Here is a 19,305-nt window from a genome sequence, read left to right as displayed (position 1 = left end):
TATATATATTTTTTTAAATAAATTTATTTATTTTATTTTTGGCTGCGTTGGGTCTTCATTGCTGCACGCGGGCTTTCTCAAGTTGCGGCGAGTGGGGGCTACTCTTCGTTGCGGTGCGCGGGCTTCTCATTGCGGGGGCTTCTCTTGTTGCGGAGCACCGGCTCTAGGCACGCGGGCTTCAGTAGTTGTGGAGAGCTGGCTTCAGTAGTTGTGGCTCGCGGGCTCTAGAGCACAGGCTCAGTAGTTGTGGCGCACGGGCTTAGTTGCTCCGCGGCATGTGGGTTCTTCCCAGACCAGGGCTCGAACCAGTGTCCTCTACATTGGCAGGCGGATTCTTTTTTAAAAAAAATTAATTAATTAATTTATTTTTGGCTGTGTTGGGTCTTCGTTTCTGTGTGAGGGCTTTCTCTAGTTGTGGCAAGTGGGGGCCACTCTTCATCGCGGTGCGCGGGCCTCTCACTATCGCGGCCTCTCTTGTTGCGGAGCACAGGCTCCAGACGCGCAGGCTCAGTAGTTGTGGCTCACGGGCCTAGTTGCTCCGCGGCATGTAGAATCTTCCCAGACCAGGGCTCAAACCCGTGTGCCCTGCATTGGCAGGCAGATTCTCAACCACTGCGCCACCAGGGAAGTCCTGGTGATATATTTTTATAAATACTATATGCAGAAAAAAATAGCTCAGGATTTGGGAAAAGATTGCTATCCTAATTTCTGGAGTGTAACAATTATAGAACCATAATGAGACAACTTTTTACTAAAGAGAATATTTTCTAAAGGTTTATTATAATATCACTTTAGAGGTTTCTTATCACAAGGGTTTTACCATCTTGGCTTTTTGGTTCAAGTGAGGGTGTGAGTGCTACCCTATGGCAGTTAAAATTCTGACTGTTTAAAGGACTGGTGGTGGTGATTTATTATCTATATTTAAAGTGTCACAGCCAATCAATAGAACCACTCAAAAAAAGCATTGAAAAAGCATTTTATTTTAGGCAACACCATATAGACATTTTAATGCAGGCTTAGGTGATGGTTGCAGTTAGGCTTTAAAGAGAGACACAGTGCCATTTCAGACAAAACTAGCACTCCTTGTTCCACACCTGAGTCTAAATATAGAATTGGTGGCATCATTACCTATAATGTACTTAGAAAATGCCTGAAATTTGAATCTGATGAACTAAATTTTTCTCAGCCTCTAAAGTAGCATTAACAATAGAGGAAAACTGGGATGTGGTTCTTTTGATGTTTAAAACCGATAAGGGAAATGGTTAAGCAATAGTCTGCTGACGTGCTCAGAACTTTACCCTGCTGACAGCTCAGTTGGGATCTTGTGTATTATTTTTTTCAGTGGAGACCTGTGTATTGCTAATTTTAGAACAAAGTGACATGAAGTTCTTAGCTTTACATAGGTTGGAATTGAATCTTTTTTCTGCAATTTCGGTTCCACAATCCATTACCTCTTTGTATCAAGGACAAGTGAAAGGTTTAGGTTTCTTTTCCTCTTTGATGGGAAGACTGTACTTGTTTTTGCCGCACCCGGGCATTATTCGCTTTATTTTTGCATTTGGTGACTGGAAAAGGGGTCCCTGAATGGTCTGCTTCTACAGCAAAGACAGTGGAGTAAGCTTTCTTTCTTGGAGATGCTTTACATTTGTGGTTGTATTTAAGCTTTCTGTTATTTGCTGCCATCATCTGCCTTGCTCATTGTAGACTCAGGGATTGGCTTCAAGTTCATAGGTAAAGGTTCATCTTAAATTCTTATTTTAGTTCCTTTGGATTTGATTTGCAGTTGACCTGTATCCATTCTACTTAATTGTTTCTTGTTTCTTCTCCAGAGTAGATATTTCACAAAGCTTCTATCATATATTTTTAGGAATGTATATTTTTTCCAGCTTTATTAAGGTATAATTGATTAATAAAATTGGAAGATACTAAAGTGTACAACATGATGATTTGAGGCACCCTTATCTTTTGTTATTGTTCTTCTTTTCATTCTGGAGGCTTGCAGTTGGCAGGCCTATCAAGCCAAAATACCTTTGGGACTGTATGGAGAAGGCACTTTCCACTACTTCCTAACAATATGGAATATATGTAGTACTTGATCTTATGTATTTCTTCTGTGACTACTAACTAGTTCATGCCCTTTGAAAATTTCCCCTTCGGTTGTTTCTTTTTCTTATTGACTTGTAAAAATTCTTCGTATTTTGTGACCAATTTGTTGCAAATATTCTTTAAGGCTATGTATAAATGAGAAAGCAGGCTATTGCATCAAATGCTTATCCAAGATGATATTTGGTTAAAATGTTTGCCTTGGTTATTTGAGCAATGGTAAGCTTCTTTTGTCTCTTTCCTTCCAAAAATGCATAGAAAAGCTCCTTCTGTCTGAAGTAAAGTGTTGGCTCTGTGTTGGTTATAATTTGCTTTTTCTGGCTGGCAGAGCCTTCTTTTTGTTTTCTGTCTTCTGACAGATTATAGGATTGTGGGGAAACAGCGTCCAGGGCTTTTTCAGGAACTGTGCCATTTTATCTACAGGAGAAGCCATTGGCTTTGGCACTAGAAGGGAATTGGCTCTTCATTTAAAGATGCCAAATCATGCTTGATTCACAAGTTTGCTGTCTCATTTTGTGTATGTGTGTGAAACTTTTTCAGGATGTTGGCTTTTACTTTTTCTACCATGTGCTACTCCATCAGTATGAGAAATTAACAACTTGTTCCTTCTCTCCAACTCTCCACCCCCAACACACACAATCCAAACATCCCAAACCATAGCAAAAGATGCAACAGTCATTTTGAGGATTAGGGCAAAATACACCACCCAAATGTTTCCATTGCCCTTTTGGTGACTTTGAGTTTTAATTCTGCTTTATCAGTTAAAGTCTTCATCTTTCCTATGTAGGCTTGAATTATTTAGGTGGGGAAATGATTTTCCAACCAAGATGTCCCTTTACAGAGGCTTTTCAAAGGCATCAGTGGAAGTGAATTGTCAGAGTACTCTATTTCCTAACTTGGGAAACTTATTTGCATAAGAGAGAGCACATTTAGGAAACTTCTACTTATTTATTTATCCTTGACATGCTCTTTTCAGGGGAGTGTAGTGTAATTTATCCTGATCTCAAATGAGAATTTTTATTATCATGTAAGTAGTCTTAACTCCAATTGTATCTGTTACCTTCATGCTTTTTAAACTGCGTACAATTGATTTTGAAACCTAGCCAACTAGATATTTTAGCAAATCTTCCACACACGTTAATGCCTCACTCCTCTACTTTCTATAGATAACAGTTTAAAGATACCTTCTAAGTGAAGCTATTTCCATTTAGATTAAGGTGGGTAAATTGTAAATAGGAGAATAAGCCAGTTTTGATAAGCTGGTTTGTCTAGTATGAATTTTTATATGGACACATGTTTTTTTCTCCCTCTGCCTAACCGTCCTGCCCCAAACCCACAGTCTTGCAAAAGTTGGGGTTTGGTTCTCATGTGCATTCTTTGTTGTAGTTTGCCTTTTTTTTCAAACTGGTGTCTCCCTTCACTAGACTAAGCACCTTAAAGACAGAGTTTGTAGCTTATTTGTCTTTTTGTCTCTGGGGTCTAATGAAGCTCCTGGTATGTAGGAATGCACTAAATACGTGGTGATGTGAGTGAATGAATGAATGAATTGAATTCCCAAAGATACAGTGAATGGATTTTATACTTCCCTCTAGTGTCTGAAAGAGAAACTGCAGCCAGTTAAAAAAAAGGTTAAAAGAATACCTTGCTACATTGAAATAATAGTCAAGGCATTGCCTTTTTTCTTTTTTCCCCCCAAGTTTTCACACTTGTTTTTTCAGACCTGTTGTTCTCTTTAAGTCTAGTGAATAAAAAATTTCCTCATCAATGTCTGTGTTCTGTCTCTTGGGTGTTTGAATTTTGTGAAATGTCACTAGTGGGTCTTTATGAGGACAATGCCTTTTTATTTTATTTAATTTTATTTATTTATTTACTTACTTATTTTTTAACACTAAAGTTTTATTTTTTTTCTTTGCCATTATGCTTTATTACAGGATATTGTATATAGTTCCCTGTGCTATACAGTAGGACCTTGTGGTTTATCCAATCTATATATAATAGTTTGCATCTGCTAATCCCAAACTCCCAATCCCTCCCTCCCCCACACCCTCCCCCTTGGTAACCACAAGTCTGTTCTATGTCTGTGAGTCTGTTTCTGTTTTGTAAATAAGTTCATTTGTGCATATTTTAGATTACACATATAAGTCACATCATGTGGTATTTGTCGCTTTTATTTTTTTTATTTTTATTGGAGTACAGTTGCTTTCCAATGTTGTGTTAGTTTCTACCGTACAAAGTGAATCAGCTATATGTATATATACATCCCCTCTTTTTTGGATTTCCTTCCCGTTTAGGTCACCACAGAGCATTGAGTAGAGTTCCCTGTGCTATAAAGTAGGTTCTCATTAGTTATCTATTTTATACATAGTATCAGTATATGTCAATCCCAGTCTCTGAATTCATCCTCCCCCTGCTTCTGATTTACTTCACTTAGTATGATAATCTCTAGGTCCATCTGCATTGCTGCAAATGGCATTATTTCATTTTTTCTGGCTGAGTAGCATTCCATTGTTTATATATACCACATCTTCTTTATCCATTTATCTGTTGATGGACATTTAGGTTGCTTCCATGTCTTGGCTATTGTAAATAGTGCTGCTATGAACATGGGGGGTGGGGTGCATGTATCTTTTCAAATTATAGTTTTGTCTGGATATGTGTGCAGGAGTGGGATTTCTGGATCATATGGCAGCTCTATTTTTAGTTTTTGAGGAACCTCCATACTGTTTTCCATAGTGGCTGCACCAATGTACATTCCCACCAACAGTGTAGGAGGGTTCCCTTTTCTCCACACCCTCTCCAGCATTTGTTATCTGTAGACTTTTTAATGATGGCCATTCTGACTGGTGTGAGGTGGTACCTCGAAGTTTTGATTTGGAAAATGCCTTTTTAATAGTGTTTAGCTTAGGTTCAGAATAGATCATTGTTATTGTTTTATTTTTGTTATCTGGTTCTGCTGAAAGCTGTATGTTTATTTTGATTTGAGTAAATTAAGCATCAAAGGCACCTTTTTTGGGTTTTTTTGCTTGTTAAAAATGTCATTTGGGAAATTTGCAAAATAGAGTACTCAAGAAATATTGTAGTGCAAACAGTGATCAGACTAGATGGATGTTACCTAAACTAGTTTTCAATCCAACCCATTGATCTTTTCCTTCTATTTCTGAGAGATGGTATGTTTGTTTTGTGTTTTAATATCTTTTGCTGATTATGAATGTAAGTCATGTTCAACACAGAAAGTTTAAAAATTACAAAAATAATAATTTGTAATTCTACTACTCAGCTAATCTATTAAAATTACAAAATTAATGCATGTTTTTTATCTTTTAAAAGGTTGAGTAAAACAAATATAAAAAATTTTTCTCCTTCATTCCTCCGTACCCCTCTTTTCCTCCTCTCAGTGGTTACTACTGTTGACAGATTGGTGTATATACTTACAGATATTTTCTTGGACCTAGAGAAATATATATAATATTCATATGTACTTAAAAAATAGATGTGTTAAAAAAAAAGATGTGTTTATCTTATAATACAATCTGAAACTTGATGTTTTAAAACTTTTTATTAAGATAAAATATATGTATAGGAAAGTGCACATTAAGTGTACAGCTCAGTGAATTTTCACAAATTGAACATACTTATGTAACTAGTTCTCAGATCAAGAAACATTATCAGCCCTCTTGAATCCCCTCCTAGCAATTTGTCCATGATATTGTTGAAGCACAGAGTGGATAAGTCCTTGGTCAGTACTGGCAGAGTTAGAATTTGGTTATTTGTTCTATCTTGAAAATGAGTGAAGTTATTAATGATTTCAACTTTGGTGGCTGTTATGAGAACTTGGGTCATTTAGTGATTTGGACCATTCTTTTGCTGTAGTGTTTACTGGTCTAAATATTTATAGAGGACTTTACTATGTATGACTTACTGTGCAAAATTGGGAAAGGAGAAGATACAAAGACAAGTGTAATATAAGCTTTGACTTACAGTCTAAATTAGGAAGACAAATCACATATTAGACAACAGAACAGTTAAGTACTAAATTGTGTAGTAGTGATTCAGAAAAGGAATCATAGCTGACAGTATTAAAGAAGGCTCCACAAGGGAGGTGGAATTTGAGCTGAGCCTTGAAGAATGGGTAGGATTTAAATGGAATGGTTATAACAGTACAAGTCATGGCAAGAAAGTTGAAATGGAAGATACACGGACAGTGAGCAAGCAGATCGGTCTGTCTGCTATGGGGGTAAACTGCTGAGGAAAGGTGGAGAGTAAGTTTGATAACATAGGATAGCACCAGATTGTGGAACATACAATAGCCATAGAGTGGAAGCTTGGTTGGATGGCATAGGCACCAGAGAGCCACAGTAGAGCTTAATGGATAGGAGTATTAGACTTGGAGCCAGGAATACTCAACTTCTAAAATTGACTTTTCCATTTACCACCTTTGTGACCTAGAGCAGATTGTTCAGCCTCTCTGGACCTCAGTTTCTTTGTAAAAATGGGGGAAATATCTATTTCATAGGTTTATCATGATGATAAAATCATAATTATTTATTATGTATATTTTTTAAACTGAAGTATAGTTGACTTACAATATTTTTCAGGTGTACAGCAAAGTGATTCATTTATATGTATATTTTTTTCAGATTCTTTTCCATTATAACTTATTACAATATATTGAATACAGTTCTCTGTGATATACAGTAAGTCCTTGTTATTTATCTATTTTATGTGTGTGTGTGTGTGTGTGTATATGTATATATATATTTTTTCCCCTTGACACAGGGCCTTGCACCTAGTAAATGTGCAATAAATTGAACTGTTTCTGTAGTTCTTAAGGGGAAGAGCAAATGGATGTGAAAGCAGTGCTATGTGGAATGAGGGAGGCTAGAAAGAAGTTATAGTTTCCCCCACAGACGTAGTAAGGGTCTCTGTTAGGGTAGTGGTAATAAGATAGAGTACATTTGAGGGGCATGAAAAGAAATTGGACTTGAGTTCCTCTTTAGGAGGAAGTGTTTTGGGCTTCCCCTGTGATCTTGTGTTAAACAGTTGTAATCCTTCTCTGTTTTCTTGGACTGTGTAGATGAAGATAAATTTGATTTTTTAATTTTAGTTAAGGTATTCAAAATACCCTGAGTTCCTCATTTATATTTTAGAAGAGGATATTAGAAGTTTTGTCTGAATTACCTAATTGTCAAGAACATTTGTGATAATGGTGAGACTGGCATGTTTATTTGTTTGTTTTTGATGTCTTGGCAAATTAGTGGGCTTATGAGTGATCTTGGAAGGATTTTTTTTTTGGCCGCGCAGTGCGGCTTGTGGGATTTTAGTTCTCTGACCAGGGATTGAACCCAGGCCCTTGGCAATGAGCGAGCGTGGAGTCCTAACCACTGGACCGCCAGGGAATTCCCTAAATTTTAGTTTCTATTTAATCCTTAAAGAGAGAAAAATTGCCTTTTTCAAGAAGAGTAGAATTTGAAGGAAAGTACTGACACAGCTGTTTACCTTAGTCATCAAGAGTAGCTTTTAGGCCAGCTATTTAAAATAGTAGTTTCTTGAAGTATTGTTTAGTTATTTTAATATGGAAAATGCCAGAGAATTGCTAAATGATATGGAGAGTTGTAACTGCTTTTGTGCTTTTGAGGATTTTTGTTTAGGTCAGATGTATTTGGGAAGGGAATGGACTCCTTAGCTAATTTGGGAGACTTTTGTGGGCAGTATTTAAAATAAAATTTTCACATTTGGTTCTTTTTATCTGGAACCTAGTCTATGAGACAGCAATGAAGTTCCTCCATAAATCTATTTAAGCCCAAGCCTTTTAATTTGGGTTAGAAAAAAGAGCTGGCTTTTAAATGGGCATGTCACACAATTCCTTTTCCATCTTCCCAGAACACTGAGGTTATATATATATGTGAAATGCTTTGGGCTCCACATAAGAAAAGGCTACTTAATTTTAAAGTGTTTTGTTGTTGTTTTTTAAAAATTGTAGTAGCACTTGGGAACTAAGCTGGATTGTAGTGTGAGGTAGACACTTAACATTAGTTGCAAGAATTTTGTGGACAAAAATGACAGTGTAGGTAATAACTTGCCTTCCCCATCCCCACTTTTTCTTAAATGAACCCCTACTACTGCTTCACCACTATACCTAAGAAAATATTCTACAGTCTTTAGCATATTCCATCCCAGCAGTGTTAGGCCCTTAACATTGACGTTAGTGATTGAAGTGTTGATGCAACCTGCCAGTTATGCGGAGGCCTGGCAGTTCCTGAGAGTTTTTTCTAATATTAGGTGTATGGCTTGAACAAGACTTAGATGTTTGTTTCCTAATTGTACTGAAACCTGCTAAGGGAGTGGCTAGCTTGGGTTTAATTGGATGTGGATAGCTTGTATCTGAGCTGGGTTGCATCCAACTGTGTGTGTGTCTTTGGTGTTTTGTTTGTTGCAGATGATTTGATGTATTTCTTCTCCCAGCGCACCAACTTCCAGATGAATCCCTTCCCAATATGCGCCCCCCTCCCCCCTTAATTTCTGCGTCACGGGAAGCAGGAGTTTCAGACAGGGTGGATTGATGTGTGCAGCTGACCTAATATGCAAACCTAAATCTATGCACGGTTATGAGGGAGTGCAGTTGATTAGTCTGAGAAAAGAAGGGCGAGGCAGAGAGGCCTGGGGAGCATCTTTCTACCCTCAGGTGTCTCCGGATGGCTATTGCTGTGGAAGTCTGATGCACTCTGGGAGGTACTGCCTGGATGGGGGTCACTCCTAGTACCCAGGTAGGGCGTGGGCGGGGGAGCAGGAGAAGGGGCGCCGCATCACCTGGCCCATCCGGGCTGCCGGGCTGCTGGCTTCGGGGTGGGGGCCTGGAGAGATGGGGGCAGCTCTAACAAAGAGGAGCCGTGCCAGGGCCGGGGCCGCGGGTAGCTGGCCTATCCCGGGCGGCTGACCTCCCAGTGGGCCTCCCCAGTTGGCTGTTTGGTGAGTCGCTCCGCTGGCTCCCTGGCTCGCCATTGGCTGTGCGGACTGGAGGGGGCTCGAGAAGGGCCGGGATGGAGTTGAGGGGGCGGGGCTGGCTTCCGGCGGTGAAGGGGGAGCGAGCGGCAGCCGGCTGGGGGAGGGGGTGTCGGCGCGCCGCGGAGTGCTGCGCTCAGAGAGCCTGGCACCCGGAGCAGCCGCCTCCCCCTCCCCCTGCCAAGACAGCTAGAAACCCCTTCTCTTCCATCCTCCCGGGGCTCGGGCGAGGAGGGCTGAGCTGCCCCAGGCAGGCGGGGCGGAGCCCGGAGCCCCACCGAGCGCTGCGGAGCGAACCTCACCTCCCTCCCTTCCAGGGCTCAAGGTGTGTGTGCTTTTTCTAACCAACCCCGACTTCAGCCGACTTAACCTTGTGAGAAAAGCGGAAATGGAATGGGAAGTAAGAGCTCCCCATCTAATCAGTTTATTTTGATTTTCTAATTCTACCCTTCGTTCTTCTTTCCCTCCCTTCATCTCACCCGTGCAGCAGGGTAAGGAGATTCAGGACTCTCATCTCTTTTTACTGATGTGTCGATGTCGGTCGCGTAGTAAAATGAACAGAGGAAAAAAGAGGAGCCCTTTCTTGTGTGGCATCTGATGCAGTAAACCAAAAAAAAAAAAAAAGCAGGTTAGGATAGGAGTGGGTTTTGGGAACTGTTCTGCATCGTGTCCATTAAGGCTGTCTTCACCATTTTCCTACTTGGGACTGCCTTAATCAGCAAAAACAATCTGAAAAGGAAGGAGGTGCTAGTGGAAAGAGGGATCAGCCCCCGTCAGATGGTGGTTAAAGGAAATCCTGATAGTTGTTAGCGATTAACTCTGCTAAAGTCTCTCCCCGAGTACAGTGTTACCGGCTTTGTGTAGCACTCAGCCCTGTTGGAGAAACCTAGCTAGAGCAAGCAAACTTACCTTGCCGTTACTGAAACTTAAAAGTCTTATCTTTTTCTCCATCTGTATATTTCTCATTCATAGGCTCTCAGAGGGATTAGTTTCTGTCATTAAAAACCAAACTTTAAACAAATCCAGATGAATTTTGTTTAATTCATTTATTTTTTAAAGTGCCCCCCCATGAATTCGTGTGGCTGTATCATTACAATTTATATGTATGTCTTGAGTTCCTTTGCTTCTACAATGTATGTATCCCTTCTTTCTGAAGGACAGAGCTCATCTTCAGCCAAAATCAGGAACCTCTTTATAGGTTTTTAATTGAGAGGAAAGTTATCAATTGAAGATAGAGAACCCAAAATTTATGATAGAAACAAAGGGAGGGTGTGTGTGTGTGTGTGTGTTGAGTGGCAGTGTTCATGGTAAACTTGTTTGGACCAGATTTATCTTAATGTTGATTAGCAAAGAGCTAGAATGCCAAAAGTGAGGAATATCAGTTTTTTTGGCAGCACTTTGGTAAGTATTAATTGAAATGATTGAGAGTTGAGTCTTGTAATCCAGGTTCAGTTTCCAGAAATTGTTCTAACGGGAGTTCAGTTTTGAAGATAGAATTGATATGCTGGAGCTGTTTTACCATTTAAGCTAGATTAATATTTTTTCTTTACATTGATTTATTTTATCTCTAATCAATAAGGAGCAGTTTGGGGTAAAAGCAAGTATTATAAAGACTAGGGAGGATGGGGTAGGGAACCATCTCAGTTGTGGAAACTTACTAGGGATCAGGAACTTAGTATACTTTTTTTTTTTAATTGCAAGTAGCCTTAACATAGAGTTGTGCAAAAAAAAGTAGATTCACAGTAAACCTTTGTTAGATTTTGGGTTTTTAGTTTATTACCCATTTATCCCTTAAGACTCCATGAATCATGTTTAAATTGAAAGGCAAAGAGAATCCCCCAGATGTTGTCTTACCCAGCTTGTTATTGAGAATGAACTGTTAAAAATCACTTTGAAGCTTTGACGGCTAGCTAGTGTATAAAACGAAGTGTACTTTGATGTCTATATAGTAAGCTGAGGGAGTGACAAAACCCACTTGGAGGCCATGTTAAAGCATATACAACTTCAACTTACTTCTACCAAAAAACAGGTTGTCCTCCTATTTGATATCTAGGTGTTTTTTTCTTTGTCTACTCATGAGTGAGCAGTTAATACAGCTTTATAAAGTTACATTACACTTTGCTCACTTAATGTTTTTATATTTCTATTTTCTTGACAGATTTGTGTAATCTGTATTTTGCACGGTGCAGTGATTTCCCCAAAGAGTTTTTCCCAGGAGACAAAAGGCTATGTATAGGACTAATCATAGGTGTGTATCTATACTGATCTCCAATTATCATTTAAGGGGGATGGAAATTCAGATTTGGTCCTCTACAAGGAAACAATTATATGAAGCCATGACTTTCCATAATCTCTTAGGTTGAGGGGACATGGTGCAGCTGAGGTTCAGTCCACTGATTTTTCTTTAGCAATCTGTTTTTATCCATCCTGCTTATTTCTGTGAGTCACAGCTTAGAATGTGTTAAGAAAAAGGGCCCTATGTTCTCTCTAAAGGGAGACTCAAGCCCAATCCCCCATTCTCATCAGAAGTATAAAATGGTCCCCTTGAGAAGGTGAAGGAAAAGATTGGACCCTTGGCATTGTTTGAGTCTCATGATAATCAACTTGAGTGTTGTCAGGTTTGGAATTGGGAAAAGCTTGCTCAAGGTGAGAAAATATTAGAGGCAGAAAGACCTGGGAGACAATGAATGCATTCATATGGAGATGCGGCTGGTGGTAGTTTTTAGCTATTCAGCTCTGTCAGTCAGGTGTCTGAGACAATATTTTGTGTGTTTAAGCACAACCCCCTCCCCCAAAGGTTGACTCTTGGAAGCTGAATCTTTTGAGGAAGTTGTTTGCTGTCTGAATCCAGAGGGTAGAGGACTTGATGGAGTCTGTTATCTGTTTATGGCTTAGATAAGGACATGGAATTGATTGCTGGTGAGTTACTGAACTCTTCCTAATGAATGGTTGCTAGGCAAAGTGCATCTCAATCAGTTTAATCCTCAATAGTTTACAGGTCTGCTCTTGGAGAGGGCCAGAGCTGTCTTTCTAATGATACTGCCCTTTAAGAATCCTGTTGGATGTGCATATATGTTGCTCATTGGTTCAAAAAAAAAAAAAAAGAAGAAGACTAGAATAACTTGTGTGTTTCATTTCATCCATCTAAAATAATTTAGCTTTTGGTAACCTGGATCAGCATTATCATTAACTTCTCTCCTGGATCAAGTGGTGGGATGAAGTTGCTCTCCAGTGTTAAGATACCACTATTTGATTATCTTTGAGTTTGTAACTAGTAAGGCAGTGAACTAATACATTCATTTTGGAAACAGGCCAGTGATAACACTGCACTTGGGCCTGGATGGATGGAAAAATAGGACAGAGTAAACAATTGAGGGCATAAATAATGAATCTTCCAAATGAGCCCTGGGAGAATGAAGGAGATTATCCTCAGAGCTGTTCAATCTGGCAGTGAAAGGGGAAGAGTCCACTGAATTAATTACCCTGACTTGTTTGATACTGCACTTATTATGGGATTGTTAGAGCCATTCAAAATAGAGTTGCCTTTTAGATATAAACTTTTAATCCTTTTTTTTTTTTTTTTTAAGCCAAACACCCAGATAGCTCATCTGTTTCTTAGAATCCAGGCCTTTGCTCCCTCCCCCAACTTTGTTTTCTGTATTAGCATTTTATGAATACTGGACAGTCCTTTTGTTTGGCCACATCTTAGAATTTTGCTTAATTAGAGATTTCATCATCTGTAAATGTATATAGTAATAGAAGAGAGGACCTGAGCCTGGTTTAAAGGAATTATTTGATACCTTGAGTACATATTATATTGTACCTTGAAATTAAATGTCGGGTTGTAGGGTGTAATATATAACAACTCACAAAAGGTTAAGACAAGAATTCCTTCAGCCCAAGAATCATTTCCAGTATTAACATAAATATTTTTACTTTTCTTCCAATGAATTAAATAAGCACTCTCTTAGTGGTCTCAGCATTTCTCTGAGGTAGGGAAAACTAATGCCTCAAGAATGTCTGAATAACTTAGAAAGTGATTTGGTAGTGAAGCCAGACCCAGAGCCAAGGTCTCTGAATTTCTAATATGTTTAATTCTTTTATCCAAGAACTCCTTTCAGGGTCCCTATTTGAAATGATTGAAATTTTCCTATCTCTACCCTGAGAAGGTGTTTTTATTTCTCTAGTTGTGAAGAGAATCCAAAGACCAAGATGCCATGATCAGTCAAGAGAAGGAGAAAGGTTCAAGATGAGGTGTTGGAGGAATAAAAGAGATGTAAAGGAAAGGCCAAATTGAAGTTTTATTAAATTTGGTGCCGATGGATCCGGGGCGGGGTGGGGGGGGGAGCGGGTGGCTGATTAGATCAAATTTAGTCATAGACTGAGTTTGTTGCATTTAAGCCTAGCTGAAATGGGCAGGAGGCATCTTTACCAACATACAGGCAGAACTCTAGTTAAGGGCTCATTCCTGGTCGGAGAATACAGTCAGTTCTTGATTATTCATGCAGAAGGGCAAACAGGCAAAGTATAGACAAGTAAAATCCAAAGATATTCCTAGGCCACATTTTTAAGCAATAGCTTTAACTTCCTCTGCTTTTTTCTTTTTTTTAATTTTTATTTATTTATTTATTTATTTATTTATGGCTGTGTTGGGTTTTCGTTTCTGTGCGAGGGCTTTCTCTAGTTGTGGCAAGCGGGGGCCACTCTTCATTGTGGTGCGCGGGCCTCTCACTGTCGTGGCCTCTCTTGTTGCGGAGCACAGGCTCCAGACGCGCAGGCTCAGTGATTGTGGCTCACGGGCCCAGCTGCTCCGCGGCATGTGGGATCCTCCCAGACCGGGGCTCGAACCTGTGTCCCCTGCATTGGCAGGCAGATTCTCAACCACTGCGCCACCAGGGAAGCCCCTTCCTCTGCTTTTTAACTGCGATTTTCCAGCTGAACACACTGATTAAAATTTTGTTTCTTTGTCTGGTCATTCAAGAGACAAGTAGGTGAGATTGCCACCAGCTTGGTTTACAGTCAGTTTCTTAATCATCAAAGGTAGTGTATAGCTCAAAACAGAACCTAGAAAAGTTCAGCTCAGTTTTGTATCCTTGAGACAGTTTGTTTTATTTACTATTTTAAGACTTGACCCTTGTTATAGGACCTAATTATACTGAGGTTCTATGGAAAACTGAGATTTTCCAGGTAAATCATAAATCTTGACACTGGCATGTTTTCTTTGTTGGTGTCTTCTTGCCCCACAGATATGCAAATCATTCATCATATGTGGGCAAGCTGTAGATAGCCAAGCCAAAGAAGAACTATTACCAAAGTAAACCCCTTTTCTAACACTGGGCTCTGTGTACTCTAATGATGGGAGCTGTTGGCCGAAATGAAATCCATTTACACCTTAGATTGTGATCAAAGAAGTACTATAAATTACAAATTCAAAACTGAGTATTTCTTTAAACGCTGTTTGGTGGGAAAATGTTCTCTCTCTCTCTTTAGTGGAAGATCAACTGAATATTACAGCAGATTTAAAAGGCAATGTTTTATAACTACTCGCTAATTCTTGGCACTCAGCAAAGTGGTTTTGAGGATCAGTTGCTGATCTGAGTGAAATCAGATTTTATGCCACTTGCAAAATTGAAGTGATTTACACAGCATCCCTGTTGCTTCAGAGGAGAATCATAAGCATTATTACTCACAACTTAATTTTTTTCTTTCCTTCCAAAAAAGCTAAAGTACTTCTGCCATTGACATTTCATTTATCACTTACTATGTAAAGGATAGGACTTAATCTATTTTAAAAGGAAAGGGGTATCAAGACTATGAGAAGTTAAAGGCAGCTCATCCCAGGTCACAGTATATCAATGGAAAAGTCACATTTCCTGGGTTCCTGAATGGGCCTTCTTTATCACCCAGCTATTCAGCTGGAAGTGGTTTTACTATTATGAAGACATTAATTTTGTAGCTGTGAAGGTAGTGGTTGGCTTTTGCTTATCTTATTCTCCCAGAACCTCTTTCATTCAACAGAAAGTGGGACCAGTGGATTAATGAAGAATCCATATCTTGGTTCTGACCTGTCGTGCCAGGTGTTATTGTGCATTCACTAAAGTGCTTTACTGAGGATTTTAGTACTTAGGCTTCATTCAGTCCCTGTGAGGTATGCTACGATTGGAGTGTGATACTGTGTTAGAACATTTCTCCAGAGAGATGAAAGGAACCTTTCCTCTTAAGAAAAGTGCTTTGCCTTTTTCCATATCCTGTGGCAAAATTCAGTGGGAACAAGTTGCTTTTTCAGCAAGCTATATTTTAATTTTTGCCTCTTTCAAAGCTGAACAAATGTCCCAACTGAAAAGTGTCGTTCTTATCATTCATAGTATGTTCTGGAGAGCTTGTTCCTTAGTACACCTAGAAGTGAGAGGCTGATGCCACTTCAGTCTGCATGCCAATTTTGTAGCTCTCTAAAATTCTGTTTCTACCAGCTCCCTCCATCCCCCTGTCCACAGCTGCTCATCTTTCAGCTCCCCACAACTAGAGAAACGCTAGTCTTTATTAAAGTCAGAGTTGCATCCGGCAGCAGTCTTTGTGTGTGTGCTAGTGGGCTTGCATTACTTTTTGCATTATTTCTTGAAGAGTATTTCAGCATTACAGAAACAAAATTTTCTTCTTCAAAACAAGTTGATCAATTGCTTTTTATTAAATGTGCAAGTACCTAAGAGTTAAACTTGAAATGAGAGGGGGGAAAAACTATTTTAGTTATAGTTTAATTGCTAAAAAAAGATCTCTCATGTAATTAAAAGCTGTACTGCTGCCTTGCACTGAAACTAGCAGATAAAGCATGGAGAAAGTACAGTTTCTCAGTGAGGACCACACTCTGACTATGCTATTTAAGGTTGCCGCCCCATCCAGTCCTCCTCATCTCCTTACACTGTTTCATTTGTTTTTTTCATAGCATTTATCACCTTCTAATAGTCTATGTCACTTAACTATTCATTAAGTTTATCTGACCCTTGCACTCTACCTCATGTACAAATGGAAGCACCATGAAGACAGGAGTTTTTGTCTGTTTTTTTCATTGCTGAGTCCCTAGCTCCTGGAGCAATGCCTTGCTACATAGTAGGTACTCAATAAATATTGGCATTAATTAATTGGAGGAAGTACTCTTTAATAGAATAGATATCTGGGGATTAGAACTGGAGTGATGGGAAGAGAATATTCCTGGAGCTAGTACTAAATTAAGAATTAGATTACTTAACTACTTTAAGGGAAATAATATTTATGTGAAAAAACTCAAGTAAATGGGATTAATTATCCTAGATTAGAGAAATGACAGACATTTTACTTTATTATTTTTAATTAATTTATATTTTTGGCTGCGTTGGGTCTTTGTTGCTGTGCGCGGGCTCTTCTCTAGTTGTGGCGAGCGGGGGCTACTCTTCATTGCGGTGTGCAGGCTTCTCATTGGGTGGCTTCTCTTGTTGCGGAGCACGGGCTCTAGGCGCATGGGCTTCAGTAGTTGTGGCACTTGGGCTCAGTAGTTGTGGCTCGCGGGCTCTAGAGCACAGGCTCAGTCGTTGTGGCACACAGGCTTAGTTGCTCCGCGGCATGTGGGCTCTTCCCGGACCAGGGCTCGAACCCATGTCCCCTGCATTGGCAGGGGGATTCTTAACCACTGTGCCACCAGGGAAGCCAATGACAGACATTTTCTAGTATGTAAATATGAAGGAACATTGTATAAAGATAGATGGCTAGCTCTTATTCACCTACACGAGGGCAAAGGAATAGGCTGAAACTTCTGAACAACGAAAATAAGACATGCAAAAGAATTTACTGATTTTGAGAATAAACACTGGAACAGGTGACCAAAGAGGGATAGTTTCTCAGAATGGATTTTCAACACTGGCACCATGTTGGCGGCAATGGTGAGAATGGAAACAGCCGAGAGCCAGGAGTCAGGAAATCTGGTTGTAGTCCAGGCAGTTACTAGCTTTTCCTAATTTCTTCATCTGTGAAAATGGCACTAATGATACCTGCCCAGACTATCTCAGGGCATTTGAGAAAATTAAGTTAGAGAATCAATGTGAAAGCACTTTGAAAATTGTAAACCTCTCTACAAATGTAAGCAATTGTTAATGATTTTACAAAACCACCTCTGTAAGTGATTTAGAATCTTGGAATCTGGAAATTGGATTTAGTGGTTGTTTAGTCCAAACTCTTAGCCACTTAAAATAAACTCTTCTATCATTCTTAATGAATGGGTCATTGCTTTTGCTTTAGCGTTTCTAGTGCTGTGCCACTGTTGAATAAGCTCAAATTATTGTTTATGTTCACTGAAAATTGCCTTTCTTCAGACTTTATGAACCTATTTTTGATCTCTGGAGCTCAGAGATAAAGGTGCTTCCTCCTTTGTATGACAGACCTCTTATGACACCTTTATTTGAGATCTTCATCATCTCACACCTCGAAATCACTATAGCCACTTAAATGACTTCTGCCATCTCCCATTTGTCTTTCACACTTCCAGCAGATTTATTTAAAATAGACATCTGATCATGTTACTGTCCTTAAAACCTGTTCCTATCTCCCCATGGCTTCAGGATAAAGTCTGACATTAGCTAATAATAGTTATAACTACCATCATTGAGCATAGGCACTGTACTAAGCACTTTATAAATATAATCTCATTTAATCATCACAATTAGTCTATAAGATGTCAGGGCTACTTTTCTGCTGATTTATTTATTTATTTAAATTTTAAATTTTTTTGGGCTGCGTTGGGTCTTCGTTGCTGTGTGTGGGCTTCTCATTATGGTGGCTTCTCTTATTGCAGAGCACAGGCTCTAGGTGTGCGGGCTCAGTAGTTGTGGTGCACGGGCTTAGTTGCTCCACGGCATGTGGGATCTTCCTGGAGCAGGGCTCGAACCCTTGTCCCCTGCATTGGCAAGCGGATTCTTAGCCACTGCGCCACCAGGGAAGCCCCTGCTGATTTATTTTTAATCTGCTATTCTGTCCCTCTAGTATAAAATATAAGGCTCTTCATAATTTAACACATCAGGCTCATCTCCAGGTTTAGCCCATACACCCGACACTCTCCTCTCCATACCAGACCACTTGTGGTTCCCCAGACAAGCCAGTTAGTTTTACAACTGCATGCCTTGCATTATGCTAGTTTTCTCTGTGTAGAGTGGCCTACCTGTCTCAATCTGGTAAATTCTTGCTCAGCCTTCAATGACCCATATTGTTTTCTCCCATCTTTCTCATTGTTTCCTGGGAGTATTTTTTTCATTATTTGGGTTTTCAGACAGCTCTGTTTTCCTTCCTTCCTTCCGTCCTTCTTTTCCTGAAGTTTATTTATTTATTTATTATTTTAAAATTATTTATTTATTTATTTACTTGGCTGTGCTGGGTCTTCGTTGCGGCATGCAGGATCTTCAGTTGCGGCATATGAACTCTTAGTTTCAGCACGCGGGATCTAGTTCCCTGACCAAGGATCAAACCTGGGTCCCCTGCATTGGGAGTGTGGAGTCTTAGCCACTGAACCACCAGGGAAGTCCCTCCTGAGGTTTAATTGATAAACAATATGATATTAGTTTCATGTGTACAACATAATGATTTGATATTTGTATATATTATGAAATGATCACATTAATCACATACCTCATCAAGGTTTTGTCTGCCATATCTGTATTCTTAATACATAGTACTACTACTACCATAGTGCCTAGTGTATCATAGGTGCCCAGTGAATGAATGAATGAATGACGTTCCTACTACGTGTCCTCTTTTTCAGGTTAAACTCCTGTTTCACTTTACTATCCATATTACAGTTTCTAGATCCTTCTCTTTTTTACATACTGGATGAGCTATTCTTAGGCTTTTCCATATTTCACATCGGAAAATGTATTTTGATGACTAGAGGAAGTAAACTGCAACCTTCCAAAATAACTTTTATTGAAAAGTATACCAAATGGACAGTTGGTCCAGCTGCTTCCTTGGGGATGGTTCTGATTGCATTAGTAATTTCTCTAGCCACCTCCTTGCTGGGATAGAGCCCAGACCACCTAAGAAAAAATAAGCAGAGGTAGCACTTTGTACTTGTTTTTCTCTTTTACCTTCTGTCACCTCAGGAGGTTACTGCCTCCTGCTCACTTTACAGGTCATTGTAGATATAAAGACCACAATTTTCCCCTTTTGTAAGAGTGGCTACCCAAGATG

General features: G+C 39.5%; 1 protein-coding gene across 2 annotated transcripts in view; it reads left to right on the top strand.

Moving 5' to 3' along the window:
- Nucleotides 1–19,305, top strand: part of FAM222B (family with sequence similarity 222 member B) — a 63,347-nt gene that overhangs the window by 15,042 nt on the left and 29,000 nt on the right. The window contains exon 1 of one of the 2 annotated variants that reach the window (XM_068531582.1): nucleotides 9,248–9,427. The exons of the other annotated variant lie outside the window; for it this stretch is intronic. The gene's annotated coding sequence lies outside the window, so the exon portion shown is untranslated. Of the gene's footprint in view, nucleotides 1–9,247; nucleotides 9,428–19,305 lie in introns of those variants that run through there. 2 annotated transcript variants of the gene reach the window in all.

The sequence above is a fragment of the Eschrichtius robustus genome, chromosome 20 (assembly GCF_028021215.1).
Source record: "Eschrichtius robustus isolate mEscRob2 chromosome 20, mEscRob2.pri, whole genome shotgun sequence".
NCBI classification, from domain to species: Eukaryota; Metazoa; Chordata; class Mammalia; order Artiodactyla; family Eschrichtiidae; genus Eschrichtius; species Eschrichtius robustus.
The sequence above is the reverse complement of the archived record's forward strand: the minus strand, read 5'-3'. Positions and strand labels throughout refer to the sequence as shown.